The 17,986-nt window shown below is 29.6% G+C and overlaps 1 protein-coding gene across 1 annotated transcript in view; it reads left to right on the forward strand.

Annotated features, from left to right (window-relative positions):
• Window positions 1–17,986, forward strand: part of LOC113372277 (nuclear receptor-binding protein homolog) — a 117,474-nt gene that overhangs the window by 87,407 nt on the left and 12,081 nt on the right. The window lies entirely within an intron of this gene.

The following is a 17,986-nucleotide window of genomic DNA, read 5'->3' on the forward strand; positions in this document are numbered from 1 at the left end:
AACTGCCTTGTGCCAATTGCTGTATCAAAGAATTTAAAGACATATTTCAGATTGTTACCACTTATTTTTCTCAATACATTATTTTGATGCTCTAAAAAGATAGTTTCATTCGATTCAAATGTGAACATAAACAATACGTTCAACACAGAGCTCTAATTTTATATGTTTTTAAAAATCTAGCATCCAGATATTAATTTTTAATTATCGACATTTTAGTATATCAACAATTATAGATGATAAAATTATTCGCTATTTGATCCTGCATTATATAGGTATTTAATAAATTATTAAGTCAGTAAAAATTATAAACTTTTAAGTTTTAGAGATTGAAATTAAATTATAAAAAAAATTAAAAGCTAAAAATTAAAAGTTTAGCTTCAAAAGTTTCTTGTATACTTAACCACAAGACTGAATAACTGAGAGCTTTTATGACCACATCAAAAGTTTGGAAAGGCAGTAGCACAAGTTTGTTTCTGAAGAAAATTTATTTTGAAACAGACTTGTGATGGATGTTAACCATAGACAAACAAGTATAAATGATAACTAACAATTTTCATGTTCATTAAATTTTATGAGAAGTCTGTAGAGTTTATTACGATTTATTCCTGCTGTCCTTATGTGTCTAATCATCAAAAGCATAATAATATAATGGCTTTTCAATTTTTCAGTTTCATACATATTTATAATAAACTAATAAATCAAAACTTATGAAATACACAATTTTAAAGATTTAATCATATTTAAAATTTTAGCAAAACAGATTAATCAATTTCAAGCGAAAGGTGAAAAATCAGTACATTTTATTTAAAATGAAATAAAATTAACGAGTCTACTAAGATTTTGTTATGTGAATTACCTAACCAAAATTTTTGGGTAACAATTGTTAAGAAACTATGTACTACGTTTATTAAAGCATGAGTTAACGGAATCAAACTTGAGATGAGTTTTACTCAAATATATTAAAATATCCAATATTGCTATTATCATTATGAAGTACTGAATACCTCTTGTTATTATCAAATCAATGGAACAAAATCAAGTCTATCTATTGTAATTACAAAAACGGTTAGATTTCAGGATACGATTATTATAAATATACCGCACATGCACTTACCGATTAACCTTATGTAAAAATTCTTTCTTGTTGTCTAGCCATACTATATATTTAAGTAGACCTAATTGGCGAATGTCCAGGAGCCTATGGCGCCTTCATTTAAACTTTTTTTTACAATAACAACAATGTTAACAATGTCAACAAAGTTCGGAAAACAAAGAAATTATGCGTACTGTATATGAACTCAAAACGTGTTATATTCGTGTAAATAAAACGAGTACCTACGCGCGTGGTGTTCGACGCTGTTCGCGAATTTTATGCGACCGCTACATTGACATGTTTTCCAGATGACACGTATGACATGATTTGTATCTCTGATGGATCGATTTATATTCGGAACGCATAAAATGTTCGACAAAATTACATATAGTATGCAAAGAAAACCTGGCGACATTAAGTAAAACAATTGGATTTTAGGCGAATGAAAAATATTTCATGCCATTACTCTATTTTTGATGCATTTTCAAGGAAGTGTTCTTCACATCATCATACTGCCTGTGCAGCATATAACTTTTCATTTTTGCTATAGTTTGAAAAATGTTAATCAGTTAACAAAGGTGCGAGTGACTTTTTCCCTCATGCAAGTTGCAAGAATTTCCCGATATGTGTAAATATTCGATTTAATCAATAAATATTTGATTTGTTTATGAGCTACATGTGTCTAACAGTCTATTGGTTTACCTGTCTGACTACCTGTCAAAGTTGTTAACTTATCTAACTTTAGTACCTGCCTACCTGTCTCGTATTTCCAAAAGGCTGGACCTATCTTCGCCAAAAATCAATAATCTTCCCATCAATAGAAGATATCGAGTTTTTTTTTAAAATATTCAAATCGGTTGATCCTTCCTTTCGAAAATGTATGAAAAATTTTATACACAAAATACAATCACACACACATACATTCACTTTTTCTAAGGTATGCCAAAATGTTTAGAAGGTCTTGAAATGTACAAATATATCAGAATTCTTATTTTCATTTTTTTGCGATTATTTTCACGGGAAGTAAAATATTTCAAGACTATTATTCTGCAAATAGATAAATTTAACAGTTTATAAACTATAGTTTTTGGATAAATTTGTAAACTATGACTTCAAAGGAATTATACTCTTTTATCACTTATAGGTGTTATACTTTTTATCGGTTTTCATTTCTTCATTATTTTCATTGTAAGATTGTCAATATTCGAAACCAATATATGATTATATATTATGCGCAAGAAATATTTTATAATCAATCTTTCCGTTTTCTTACACTATAGAATTGATTTACATAAAAGTACTGAAACTCAAATTTTTTGCAACTTATTGGCATTAGGAGAATTTTTAAAAAATCACAAATAAATCAAAAAATTATAAAAGCAGTAAATTTCACTAACAGTATACCAAAATGGTTAAGAATGAATATTATTATTTATTATTTGCGAAAATTAAATGCGAATTAAAAGCAGATTTGAAAATATTTTTAGCGTAGCATTAAAATATTAATTAATCTTCTGTTTTTACACTTGGCAGAGATGTTGAATTTGATAAATGCTCATTGTACGATTTACTACAAGCGTGACAATCCAAAAACATATTGTAAATAAATAATAGTAAAGGTTTACTAGTAATCATAAAGAGCATTTGTATAATTTTGATTATAATTTCTATATTTTCTATAATTTTAAATTTTATGTTAATGTGATATTTTGGTTTAAGGCAAGTTGTACGAATTTTCCAATACGTGTAAATATATATAGACGTATAATTTTTTTCACTATTTCAAATCTAAAAATTTCGATTCCTATCAAAAACAAATCCATGCTCAAAAACAAATCAATATCTTTTAAACAAACTTATATTAGATATATGTAATTATATTAATTATAGTGCACATACCCCTTGCAGTCTTAAAAATCATTATTCCAAACTTTAATCAATTTTAAAAATGTCTCGAATATTTTAGAAAATTTCATTAAAAACGCTAAAATTTTATTTTGGCATGGCCTATCTTTACCAAAAACTAATCAGAATCAGTCCCAAATAATATCTTTCGAACGGTTTTTAAATTCTCTAGCTAAACCTAAATATTTTCTTCGGGAGTTAGTAATTTAAAAATGAATTTTCTACATCCTGCCTTCAGAGAACAAATAAACTCCTCTAGCTAATGAATGAAAAGGGTAAACACGTGATTTTTGTTCGTTTCGATGTAAGTTATGTAATTGAGCAATATTATTATATAATAACTGTTACATCAGAGAAGTATTTTAGATTTGCAAAGACCGAAGCGTGCTCCAAAATAATCACTATATTATACCATTCATAAATTAATTGGGCGAAATTTCAGATAGCATTCAATTTATACATTAAATATAGAGAACGAACAGCAATTTTTATTGGTAGGAAATAATTAATTATTTGTCGGAGTAGATTGATATTATCCATGTCAGAAAATAATACAGCAATGTTATTACATTTGTAGCCAAGATAAACGCTGATATTTCTGAACAAAACTTTGTTTCACGAGATATTTCAGGAGACACCATGCACGTGCTCACGCCCGCTTGTCTTTAATAAATTATTTTGCTCTTGTATTGACTTTTTGCGATGTTTTCCTGCGTTTAACTCTTCTGCGTATTCTCAAACGAGAGAGAACAAAAGAAACATGCGGCTTTTCGTCCATATTATTTCCAACCGCTTTTCCAAGTATTGCTTTTCGTGAAATGTCGAAGAAGTCACAAAAATAAATTGAAATGAAACTATGTTAATTAACAATTACTCTATAAGCGCTCAAATTTTTTTTTTCCAATAAGACCTTACAGAACGATCTTGATATAAAATTCATAGGCAGACCAATGAAACTGGGCAGTGTTCAACATTTCCTGGAAGATCATACACTGGAACACTGTAAGATCATACAAATTTTTTAGTCGCTCAGATTTTTGACACACCAGTCTCAAGAAGACTGAGAAAAAAGTTTCCAAAGGACCATATCTAGGATTAACCCTTATTCAACATTCCCTAAAACCGGAAGATCATACAAAGAAAAATATTGAAGACCATCACATCTTTGAAGAAATGAACAGAACTGGTGGTTCTCTCATTGCCAGTGAATGAGTTATTCGCCAATTCTGTTCATTGCCAATGAACAATTCACCAATTCTGCTCTTTTCTCCAAAGATGTGTTAATGTTAATGATAATGCTAATGCTCTTGAATATTGTCTTTTGGAAAATTCTTTTTCAGTCTTCTTGAGACTGATGTCTATATCGAGCTGAGTGACTATAAAATTTGTATGATCTTCCAGTTTTAGGGAATGTTGAACGGTTGGTTAGGGAGTGACGACTGTTCATATATTGAAATTTAGCACAATAATTCCAGATGTGTGTTTATAAGTGTGAGCGAATGAATTAAGCCAAAAAGCTCATAGAATACTGTATTCTGCGGTTAAAAATAAAAAAAGTAAAAAAAATTTTTTAAGCTAATGATTCCTTTTAATTTTAATTGTTTCAAAATTTTAAATCAAATTGAATTATATACAGTACTAGCAAACCCGACGAACTCCGTTTCGCCACCAGATGATTGTGAGAAAGATGAAGAAATTTTTTGTTTGTTTTATATTTGAAAAGGAAAAATTTGATCAGGAAGGAAAACCCGACTTATTTTTATATATATAGAAGATAATCTATTTGCAATTATTTAAAACAATTATTGATTATTTTTATTACTCGAATTTTTAATTACGGTGCGAGGAGTTCCAGCAATTTGCATTAGGGCACGATGCCATGCACCACTAATTTTCTTAGCTATAAACCTTGCGGAGCCCGAGACCTTTCTAAAGAATGCAAAATTGTCGAAATCGGTTCGTGCGTTCTGGAGTTATTTCGTCAGGAAGGAAAACCCGACTTATTTTTATATATATAGAAGATATCAATTTTAAGAAATATATATTACAGATCACATAACGACAAATAAATCTGGATTTTCTATTTTGATTGATACTTAATGATTCTAATATAGTTATTGCATAATTATAGAGAAATGCACTTTAAAATCAAAATAATTTCACGTGTTCGTTCGTGAATGATTTATGTAATGATCTGAATGCAATGCACTTGTTATGCAAATATATAATTACGGCTTCTTCCAGAAATAATAAATGCATAACATTTATCAAGCTTTTGTCCACGTGATTCGTTTGTGTGTTCTTTTTGTAATTGCAAACTGCAGTATATTTTAAGCATTTATTAGTCATGCTTTTGAAATGCTGTACGATATCAGTTTATCTCTTGGTTCATTGATACTTATACATGTTTCTGCTGATGTTCCATAATCCGTGTTGACATAACTTGACACCGTCATTGGCCGATAAAATAATGGGAAAATTATCTTGCATTTTTTCATATAATTGATATTACAAAGGTATGCATTATTAAAAGAAATTTCAGGGGTATCAAATGTAGGAAGTCTCAAATATCGTCGGAGAATTTCCGAAGTAATTAAGACCGCAATTTAATTTATTATGGTATATATAATTGATAACATCTATAGAAATTAGATGCCGTTTAGTTATCTTTTATTGCAAAAAAGTATGTATAATAAAATTATATTTAACTTTATATTTAGATAAGAAAAAAATATTAGAATGACTGAAATTATATTATTCATTTACTTATGATAATTTTCATATTGTTTTTTTTTTTTAATATTTTTGCATGTTAATATGAAATTCATATATTGTTTTCTCTCCTTTAATAGTATTATTATGAATTTTTTAATGGGGATTTTAGTTGATATTCTTAAAATTTTATTATTTAGAATATTTGTACAAGAGTTTTTTTTAAAATTGATACAATTTTCAGATATATAGCTATTTGATCACGATAATCCTCCTCTGTTTTTTACTCAGTGAAACTTTAAACGCGTTTCTCTCGAAACTGTTTTTTTCGAGATGAAATCGTATCATTCCTACCATATCTCAACTTCTACTGGACAGATATATACTTAAAATTTTCACATCCTCAAATTCCGTTTTGAAGGACATTTTTTTCGACAGTCGCTATTTTGTGAAAAAAAAACGATTGTTTTCTAGATTAATAATCTTTTTTCTGTTATTTTTATTCAATTTAATCACACCTTTAATATTATAGGCAATTCAAGTAAAACTAAAATTTGATTCAGAATATTTTATGGAAAGAAGAACGATAGTACAATTATAGAAATATAATTCTTTGACAAAAATTTAACAGTGTTTAAAATCAATTTTAACTAAGTTGTCTATGTGTATCGTATTATTGAACTTCAGATTCGCTGTTGAAATTCTTTGAAATGATTTATTCAGAGAAGTGGTAGAGTCACAGAATCAGAGGTCCCGGTTTCGATCCCCGCTTCAAACAGCCTGATGATATCGGTTTTTATTCTTAAACATAGTAAGCAATATATTTCCAGTGCGAATGTAGCTCTTACCCGGCATAATGTTAAAAAAAATCTGTTTTACAGAGATTGCAAAAATAAAATTCATTACGCATAGAGATGGGACAACTGTTTGGGTTGCCTTTTATAAAAAATCAACGTAGTTTGTTCGTAGTTTATCACCATTAAAAATTGAATGGGGACAAAATTCCGATAAAATCGAAATGTGATTGTTTACTATTTGACCATTCGGTGCAAATGGACCAATAATATGTTAAAAGATAGATTGCAAAAATGTGTTAGAAGTTCGTGATCCACCAAGATGCTGCCGAACTCTATTAAAACACTTGCACTTTATTTATATTGTCGAAGGACCAGATATATTTAGTTAGTCGCTATATCAGACCGATTGAAAATAATAAAAAATAAAAGATGATAAATAAATGTTTAATTGTTGTATATTTAAATGCAACGATTTATAGACGTATAGATGATATATTTATTAGATGAGATTTAGATATTACTCCTTTGAGTGTTGATTTAAGACTGATGTTAGTTATATATTTTATATGATTTTTCTGATTGGTTCGCTTTTGTGGGTTCAAATGACATCCTATTACATTTTTGACCAATCAGGTATTAACCGGTGATTCGGTACGGGAACAGGTGATTAAAGATTCTTAGAAAAATGGATTAATGGTATGATGATAGATTTAGGGACAGGATGCATGACAATGAGAAGGATTATTTAACAGTTTTTAATTATATAATGAGGGATGAGGGTTTATTATTGCTATCCTGTATGAAGGTAATAAAATATATAATTAGACCAGGGTTGAGTAAGGCGTTAACAGTGATGATAACCCTATGTTACGGGTCTGACCCGTAACATATGAGCTGTCAAAAAGCTATGAACTTGCTATGCGATCAGGCGTTTCTCCCTAACCTAACTTAACCTAACCTACAAAAGGCACAAACCTCAAATAGCAATTTTATCATAAGTGCATCTTTCTGAAGCCCCATTGATAACACATACATTATGTTAGCTACTACCAATTCATACGAAGAAAGACAAGTAACATAGCGTTACCATAACATTGTTTCATAGAATTGTTTTCTATGATAATTTTATTTTTATGTTTGTACATGATATATGTGCTAGGTTATCTCTGGTTAGCACATGCATATTTGTTTAAATTTGCGTCGATATCGCTCGTAATCTGTTAACATTGCACATGAGACATAACCCGATACTATCATTCAACGCTCGATTAAAATGACGCGAATTCTGTTACTTATTCAATTACACAGACCGTGAGCCGATCCGATTGCTGGTTAGTCTGTCTGCGGATAACACTCGACTCTTGGTGGCCTCTGGTCTCACATTTCTTACGCGTGCCATGAGATAACAATGATTAAAAGCAGATTATCTTATTACCGAATGGGATCAGATGATTAAAAAATGTTCCTGGAATCATCATATAATATAATTGAGTGGGAATAACGCAATTAATTGCCGGAAACAAGATATACGCAAATTTATAAATTTTATAAATATATTTATTAATAACTAGCAAACCCGACGAACTCCGTTTCGCCACCAGACGATTTCGTGAGAAAGATGAAGAAATTTTTTGTTTGTTTTATATTTAAAAAGGAAAAATTTGATTTTATTACACAACAGTAATGAATTTATTTCAATTACAAAAATGAAGTGTGTTTTAGTTCAACTTCTCTAACTAAATGAAAGTGAATCCGCAAATTATCCGTTTCATTGAAGTGCTCTTTAGTAAACCACATTTTTTGTTTTTTGGTCTGACGTTAACACAAACAAAGCGGATGGTTTCCCAACTCGTGAACAGGCAACGTATAACTGCCCATGTGAAAAACAATGATTTTCTAAATTTATCCCGCAAACACTAAGCGTTTGGCCTTGTCACTTGCTAATTGTCATTGCGAACGCAAGGCGAACTGGAAATTGCAATCGTTTGAAGTCAAACGGAAGACCAGTCGGAATTATTGGTATGTCACCAAATCGCCAGCAATTTTTGATTGAATGGTGAAATTCAGTGCGTGTACATAATTATTCTTTTCGGCAAGAATTGCTCGTTGACTTAACCAAACATAATCCTGATCATTCTCACTAATGTCATTACTCAAACTTTTAATTACGGTGCGTGACGTTCCAGCAATTTGCATTAAGGCATGATGCCATGCACCACTTATTTTCTAAGTTGTATATAAACCTTGCGGAGCCCGAGACCTTTCCAACAAATTGTCGAAATCGGTTCGTGCGTTCTGGAGTTATCGTCAGGAAGTAAAACTCGACTTATTTTTATATATATGTAGATAATACTTCAACTACTGATACTTATGACTAAAATATAGGTTTATAATTAATATTGCGACAATCAGGAATAATAACAAAAAAATACTTATGCTTGGGTACCATTTCAATTTTAATTACTTAAAAACGGAATTTGCCATGGAGGAATTATAACTTATATATTAAACGACACTGTAATAATCTTTTTTCAATATTTAATTATTGAAATTGATAAATATGTTTCTCTCATTATTAATATCTGGAAGTAATTTATTAGAGTTAATACCTTTGGGTATAAACCAGTCTGTCCAAAGAATTAAAGAAACTAGAAAGCTTTGCTTTAAGACTTTCAACAAGTTTATCGTTCCTCCATTTTTGAATAGTCACCCGTAAGCAAGATAACATATTTATTTTTAAAATTTTCTTTAGGAAGTATTCATTTGATCCCCGGAAAGGGCGTTAATGATCAGATTTTTAATATTTTAATACATTTGTAACAAGTTTCATTATAAATTAATATACTTCCACAACTGTAACACTTTTGAAAAGTTTACTTATTAAATTACTTCAAGTTGTTTAAAATTATGTGATAAATAATTCTTTACAGTTTTAGATTTTTTGTGAGAATTGATCTAGTTTGTGTGGAAAATTTTTACATTTGATTGATATTTATTCTATATTCTGTACTCATTTTAACTATATATGTACTTTTATCGGAAATGAAGTATAAAAGGTTGAAAATTATTTTCTTATCGCGCTAATCTATTGAACTGCATTTACCACTAAATGGAATTACTTATTGTAGCTGTTCGCGGTATTCCTTTTAGTATTCCATATTTATTTAAAACGTACTTTTTTCACAATATTTACTCAAACCATAATGAATATATATATATATATATATATATATATATATATAAATATGAAAATGCTCACAAAATTAGATTAAATAAGTGCAAGTGGCATTTTGCAAAAACTTGCTGATATTTGTATATAATTGACTTAATTAATGAGGATTGACTATATTTTTTGAATTTTTTGACATCATTTTTTCACATTGCTTCTAATGTTTTAGAATGTTCGTTAAAACTGTGAAATCTATGATAAACTCACTCTATTAACAAAAATTTTCATCAAAATGGTCATTTTTTTAACAATTAATTACTAAGAAACAGACAAATACTATTGAATGCGAACTATATATATTGCTATTTGGCATTTATTTAAAAAAAAATTAAGCTATTAAAATGATATGCTCTCGAATTTTCATCTTATAAAACATGAATAATGCAACCGTCTTTGGTATTTAATCTGTGTATTCAATTATAAGATAGGTATATTTATTTTACCCTAATTGCTTAGAAATAAACACTGCATATTGAAATTCAATATCGCTCATTGTTCCATTCATCAGAAATTAAACAAAAACTGAAGATAACACTGATAGCGCTATGACTAATATGAAAACAATATTCTGATATAGTCTTTCTTAATTATATACTTGTTTATATTTAATAATGAATATGTGAATATGGATAATGCGATTAAGAAATTGTTTTCATTCAGTTTATGTTACGGGAATTTACAGAGAGCAATTGAAGCTCTCGGGAATTTCGATGTTTATTTAATGAATCGGAATTATTATTTTATAATAATAATCATCAGTATTTTTTTTCTAATTTGCATCAACACTGTTGATTCAACAGAGCACATTATATTTTTGTGAATTTTACTTAAGTACTTAAGTACAACTCTTACTGTATAACTAGAAAATCAGCAAGTTTTTAAACTTGCCATATTTATAGCACGACGACTTTATATTATTCTAATATACTTTCAATTCATTATTTCCACACAAAAATGATGAATCGTGAAGTTTTTAAGATCAGCAAAATTTTCAAAAGTCACACTTATCATCTAAATATGTAAATTTCAATTTCAATATTTTGATAATATAATTAATTTATATATTCTCAGGAGAATCTCTTTCCCAAATCTTGTTTAGTATCATTATCTTATTTTTACTCAGTTATTTTTTTAAATAATGAACTTATGGATCAATAGAAATATAGTGCGTCGATAACCATGGGATATTTTATTGGCAGAAATCCGAAATAGCCCAAACCATCATGTTTCTTTGTTCTTGTTAATCGTATGTATAATAAAATTTAATTTGCTTTATTTTTATTCATTTATTATTTTTTCTTCTAAACTTGCGTATGTTATAACTTTTTTATACTGAGTAATTTTTTTATAATATTTTTTAATTTTCTCAATGCGTACTTTCCATTTCTTTAATTGACAACGATCGAGTTCAACTGCAACTGGATCTGGAGGCTTATTCTATTCAAAGCGAAATTGATGTATTGAACTATTTGGACATGGAAATTTTCTTATGTTCATTTTTACATAGAAACATATTTTTGATCTATATTTTTAAGCGATCAATACCAGATTGCAAGCAAACTGCGATTCGAACTAGCAAGTTTCTGGTGGAACTGCCAAGAATCCACCACTTACGCCACTTGCTCTCCAAATGAGATTGAGGGGCTGATTCTGCAGTAAAATAGACCAATGTTATGGCAAGGCTATTTTACGAAGCATTTTTTATAAAAGTACTAATAACTGTCTAAATTGTATGTAGTTGCTGTGTATTCAGGCGTTTCAGATAAAACACCTAACCTAGAAAACGCACAATGTCATAAAAACGATGTTATTACAACTGGATCTTTGAGATATGGTTTGATAACATATAAGTTAAGTTAGATTGCATGTGTAAAACGCCTGATTGCATAGCAAGTGCATTGCATTCTTATTGTATTTAGTAACATTTTGTATGAAACTGGAACGTAACATAGCCATAACATTGGTCTATTTTACGGCAGCATCGGCCCATAAAGCTTTTTGAAACGATAACCTAATGCAGGGGTCGGCAACCTGATTGCCGTTAAGGGCGCAAAACTAAATCTGAAAATTACCGAGGGCGCATCGGTATGAAAAAAAAAAAGATTTTTCATAACTTTATTCTCTTAGTATAGTATAATATATACATTACGAACATTCAGTACATCGATAAAAGAAGAGTATGATTTAATAATACCTAATTATATACATATAATTTAGTGTGAAACTTGTGTGTCCGTATTTTCAGCTATTTTTTTATAATCGAGAATATAATTAGAGTTCTCTGTCCGCAAATGAGAAACTTTTTAGCGCACATTTCCTTAAAATAGGATACTTATTTTCATCGACTAAATTCCAAAACATTTTAATATTACTATGTCCTTTTAAAATAATATCATTTTGCAAGTTCATTATTTCTAACTCCACGTCTTCGATATTACTAATTTCGAAATACACTGAAACACTTTGCAGAAGATCATCTTCGGCAACTTTGAATGGGTTTATAAAAAATCCTAGAACGGGTTCTAGTGCTGCGAAATCTTCATATATTGAACAAAACTCTTCTGCCAATTTGTCTATAACTTCTAAATATGATGTAGTAGTAAAATTTTCTATATTTATTTTTAGACTTTCAACAATATGCCTTATATTTGGAAAATGTGAAATTGATTTATGCTAAGGTTATCATACATTTACATTAACCGAGGGCGCATCTAAAGTTGATCGGGGGCCCCATGGCGCCCGCGGGCGCCCCGCGTTGCCGACCTCTGACCTAATGTATATTACTATTCTAACATACCATTATCCAAGCATCCACATTAGTAAATTACATCGATTACATTACATATATGTGTAAAAAAGATTCATAATCATTTTAATAATCAAAAATATTTTTTCATAAAATTGTTGGAAGTTATTCTCGAAACATGTCTTTTATTAATTTAAAATTAAAAAAATATATTTGCGCGCAACTACAAAGTCAATATTGTAATTCTTGCTGATAAAAATAGAAATAAAAACCCAATATTCGCTTTAGATGTATCTACATCAAGTGTTGATATATGTAAATTTGCTCACACGTGTATGAATGAACGCAAATATGTAACCAATTGCGTTGAAATGTATTCAAGCGACTTTAATGTTGATAACAGATTTTATATCAATTCGCGAGTGATTTGCCTATTTCTGCTCTACACCTACGGTACATTATTGCAATTAGACTTAAAGGCTTGAACATAACACGCACAATATATCCGTCGCTCATTGCGTCAGTTATTTGTTTGCGATTTAGTATGTTGCGTCGTAGAATACTATGATGGTGGCCCTTGTGCGTATTGTTAATTTATGGTGTTAAACATCGTTTACATGAATTGAGTTATTAACAAATTCCATCATTTAGACCGCATTATGTCTCTAGAGGTAACAAGTCATTTGGTGGTGAAAGAATTTTATAAGATGACGATTATACGATCGATGAAACAGGCTTATAAACGTTAATTGTATTATGTCAGAATATCAATTTTGGTTTGTTTCAATGGTTGTTTACAACCGAAGAACTGCCAGCTTACGGCAGCAATTAATAATTCAGATTGATAAACCATTTCTCCGGTAAAATAGACCATAACATAGCGGTGTTATGGCAACGCTATGTTATGTTTATTTCTTGTCACTAAAAACGCTATGTACTTGCTGTGTGATCAGGAACTTTAGGTAATAAAATCTAAAGTTCACATATGTGTTATTAACTTCCCGTAGAGCAAGTTACAGTAATCGCAAAAAAATCGAAAATGAAAATTTGTATATATCTTTACGTTTCGAGGGTTTCTGAACATTTTGGCATACCTTAGAAAAAATGGATGTATGTGTGTGAGTGTGTGTGTGTGTGCATGTATGTGTGTGTATGTGTGTGTGTGCATGTATGTGTGTGTGTGCGGATACAAATTTTCGTCGACGATTTCGGGAACACGGATGAAGCGATTTGAATAATTCAAAAAATTCGATTCGTATTGATAAGGAGGCGTGCTGATTAGTTTTTGGCGAAGGCAGGTCTAGCCGTTCCAAAGATATGGGGCAAAAAATGCCAAAAACGATAACTCAGTTTTTAAGAGAACGGAGCTTCCGATTTAAATAATTCAAAAAACATTTTACTTGTATGAACTGATGATGAAGAACTGATCAAATTTTCATTTAGGCAGGTCTAGCGGTTTCGAAGATCTAGTAAAAAAAGTAAAAAATAAAGTCATTTTGCGGTCAAAAATGATCATTGGACATATGCACATCAAATTATCAGATACTTTATAGAGATTTTAACAATTAGTATAAATTTTGTTTACATTCCTATGTAAACCCTAACCAATGTTTATCCGTTTTATGCAGTTGAAGCAGTACGATTGCTTTGAAAAAAAGTTCAGAATTTCCAAAATATTTCGAAATAAATTTTTCTTCAATGAGCCTTTTTTTCAAAAGAAAGTAAATTTTTGTCAAAAATTTATAATTTCTCAAAAATCTAATTTCTTCAGAGTAATTTTTTAACTTCCCGTAGGGCAAGTTATAGTAATCGCAAAAAAATCGAAAATGAAAATTTTTATATATCTTTACGTTTCAGAGGTTTCTGAACATTTTGGCATACCTTAGAAAAAAATGGATGTATGTGTGTGTGTGTGTGTGTATGTATGTATGTATGTATGTGCGTGTGTGTATGTATGTGTGGATACAAATTTTCGTCGACGATTTCGGGAACACAAATCAACCGATTTGAATAATTCAAAAAGCATTCGATTCGTATTGATAAGGAGACGTGCTGATTAGTTTTTGGCGAAGCAGATCCAGCCGTTCCAAAGATACGGGGCAAAAAGTGCCGAAAACGGTAACTCAGTTTTTAAGAGAACGGAGCGTCCGATTTGAATAATTCAAAAAACATTTCACTTGTATTGACAAGATGAAGAATCGATAAAATTTTCATGAAGGTAGGTCTAGCGGTTTCGGAGATATGGAGGAAAAAGTAAAAAAATGAGCCATTTGGCGGTCAAAAATGATCATTAGACATATGCACATCAAATTATCAGATATTTTATAAAGATTTTAACAATAAGTATAATTTTTTTTTTACATTTTTATGGGTTCCGTACCAATGCTTATCCGTTAGACGGCGGCGCGGCAGTTGCGCGCTTTGACATTTTGTCTCTATGCAGATAAAGCAGTACGATTGCTTTGAAAAACAGTTCAGAATTTCCAAAGTATGTCAAAATGAAAAAAACATTTTTTTTTCAAAAAAATTTAGTTTTCAAAAAAAAATTTTTTTTTCAAAAAAAGTAATTTTTTGTCAAATTTATAGTTTCTCTCTAATTTTTTCGAAGTAAAATTTTTTCAAAAATGTTAATCGTTTTTAAAAAAATAATTTTTGGTACGGGAAGTTCCAGCAATTTGCCTTAAGGCACGATGCCTTAATTGCCTTAAGACAGAATTCCACTTACAGCTAGTTTACAAAAATGTTAATCTTAAAAAAAAAATGGTACGGGAAGTTCCAGCAATTTGCCTTAAGGTACGATGCGCCTCACTGGTTATAGATACTCATAACAAATACGTACTTATGATAACATATTTTTTTGACGTTTGTTTGCTTTCTAAGTTAGGTTTTATATATAAAACGCCTAACTGCACAGCAAATACATAGCATTTTCACAGTTTTTAGTACTAAAAAGAACCATAACATAGTGTTTCCATAACAACGCTATGTTATGGTTTATTTTATCAGAGAATTGGATTCATTTTAGATGGAATGGGATAGCCGTAACTTTTTATTGTTGGTTGTGTATAATCACTGGTATGATATGCAATTCAACTCATCATTTTGTTAAGCAAAAATCTATTGTGCAATGTTCTTAGAAGCAAACTTCTCTTTATTCATTCAATATTATACAACAATCAGAGTTATTGACAGAAGTTTTAGAGCCATATATAAGGCTAAATCACACATAAAAAAAATAATCGCTGAAAGAACTGAAGAAAAAGAAAAAAATAATGATGAATTAATAAATAAACATAAATAAGAACGAATTACAAATAAAGAAATATAAATAAATATTAAATCCACAATATAAAAATATTCTTTAGGCTCTAAAGGACAGTTTTTGTTCAGTTTTATACTATTATTACCGATTTGACAACATGCCAGTTTATTATCCAATATCGATAGAGATATGTTTGACGAAGCTGGTATTCTAAACAAAAATAAATTTTCTTATCAGATTATCTTAGCCGGTTGCTTTGAAGCATATCTTCAAATAGAAGCAAAGCTATTTTTAGAATTTTGTTTACTTCGTTTGAAATTGGGACAGTTTGAAATTACTCTATGTCGCCTTGATAATGATTTTTTAAATTAGATAATAAATATATTCAACCGTTCTTTTAAAGCTTACAATTTGGGAAATAGTTTAAAAGAATTAATTTTTTCGTGGAATAAAGAATTTTTGATAGTAGAAATTTTGGCACCCATTTCAATGTAACCGCGAGATGCAAAGAAACACCAAATAATGTGTGCAGATACTGCTTTCTTTGTATCATCAAATAAGGCAAACAATTTGTTAGCTGAATATCAAAAAGATGGAAATAAATATTGAAAAGCTTATGCATGTACACGCTATTTTATCTCGTGGGCATCTGCACTATTTGTTCCATGCTAACCTGTGATCTACACAGTCTGAACGACTCGAAATTGGACGCGCCATGCGCCTGCTAAGCGCCCGATGACGCGCATTACTTTTGGCGCTGCCAATTTGCACGTCCTTCGATGCTGCGGCCTTGACTGCCTTTTTCGCGATCAGCTTTACGTCCGTGTTATTATTATTAGTTTTTTTGACAATTGAAAGTCGTCTAAACATATACAAAGCATAATTTATATCTTCATCGAATGCCTGAAGACTGAATAAAATTATGTGCCAGAAATTCAAATGCACTGATAATTTTGTACATTTGATACATTTTTACATAGACTCAATTAGAAACTTTGGCAATATAGGCATTTTATCGTGGTTTGTTTAATACCATTGTAGTACAATATATCTTTGGTATAATTATAATACATTATGATGCATTTAACAATATAGTAGAAGTAGTATTTTTATATTATAATAATATGAGAATGAAGAAACTTACACAAATCTTCCGAAGAAAATGCATTTTATATAATTTTGGGTTCTGACCTCATTACAATCAGTTAACAAATTCTGGTAAAATATCTACATTTTATAATTATTTACTTTTACATAAATATAATTCATCTCTTTGAATTTCCTCCGATGTTTTATATCCCATCTGGTGTTGTAAATGATATGTACATTAATACCAAAACCGGAAATTTCAATTACCACTAGCGCCATCCATTTTTTCCTTCGAAGATTTATTGCTCTTAGACCGCATGTGTGAAGTTTTTATTTATTGAAACTCTGTTTTCTATTTTTGGTTGTTTTCAAGATAAAATAATTTGGTAAGATAATCACTTTGCTCAATATTCATCATTACATTCATTGAACTCAACATTTGCACAGTGAGTAATTAATTGAAGCAATTCGACGTTTAATTGAATATTAAATGACTCGAGGTTATTACCTTATAAACAGATACATAAGCTAGGTATAATTTGCAATAGGTAGAAAATATAGATTGACGAGTGAATTATTACCCCAATATAAATAATAAATTTATAGATATTGAAATTGCAGAAGATACAAATATGTACTCGCAGAAGTAATAAGGGATGCATTTTCAGAACTAATTGATATTAGATTAGAAAGTAGATTTGAAAAAATCTCAAATTATTTTTCTCAATCCTATATTTAATGATCGTAGGTCTGAGTAAGTAAAATCAATATATCAATATTGCGATATACATGTTGACAAAAATGTTCTAATTTTTGTACATGGAAATAATGTTGAAATGTATGTATTAATTCTGTAAAATATTCTTCATGTTATTTTCAATTTAATTTTATTCCAATGTTTTAACAGTGGGATTTTATTTGTAAATTTTATTAATATTAGTAATAATAAATATTGAGTCAAGTATTACCATTAACCGCCATTTGTTTATATTTAACCATTCATGCTATCTGTTTGTAAATGTCTGGTCGTTGTAAAAATACGTGTAAAATAATACGAATGTAATAATAATTACAATATTAATTGCGAATAAATATAATTACGAATAAAAAACATTTGAAATGATTGTGAGTTGAAATCCGTTAACAAATTTTC

This window comes from Ctenocephalides felis, unplaced genomic scaffold, assembly GCF_003426905.1.
Source record: "Ctenocephalides felis isolate EL2017-DRISC unplaced genomic scaffold, ASM342690v1 CF-g0.4_SCAFFOLD_01604, whole genome shotgun sequence".
Classification (NCBI taxonomy): domain Eukaryota; kingdom Metazoa; phylum Arthropoda; class Insecta; order Siphonaptera; family Pulicidae; genus Ctenocephalides; species Ctenocephalides felis.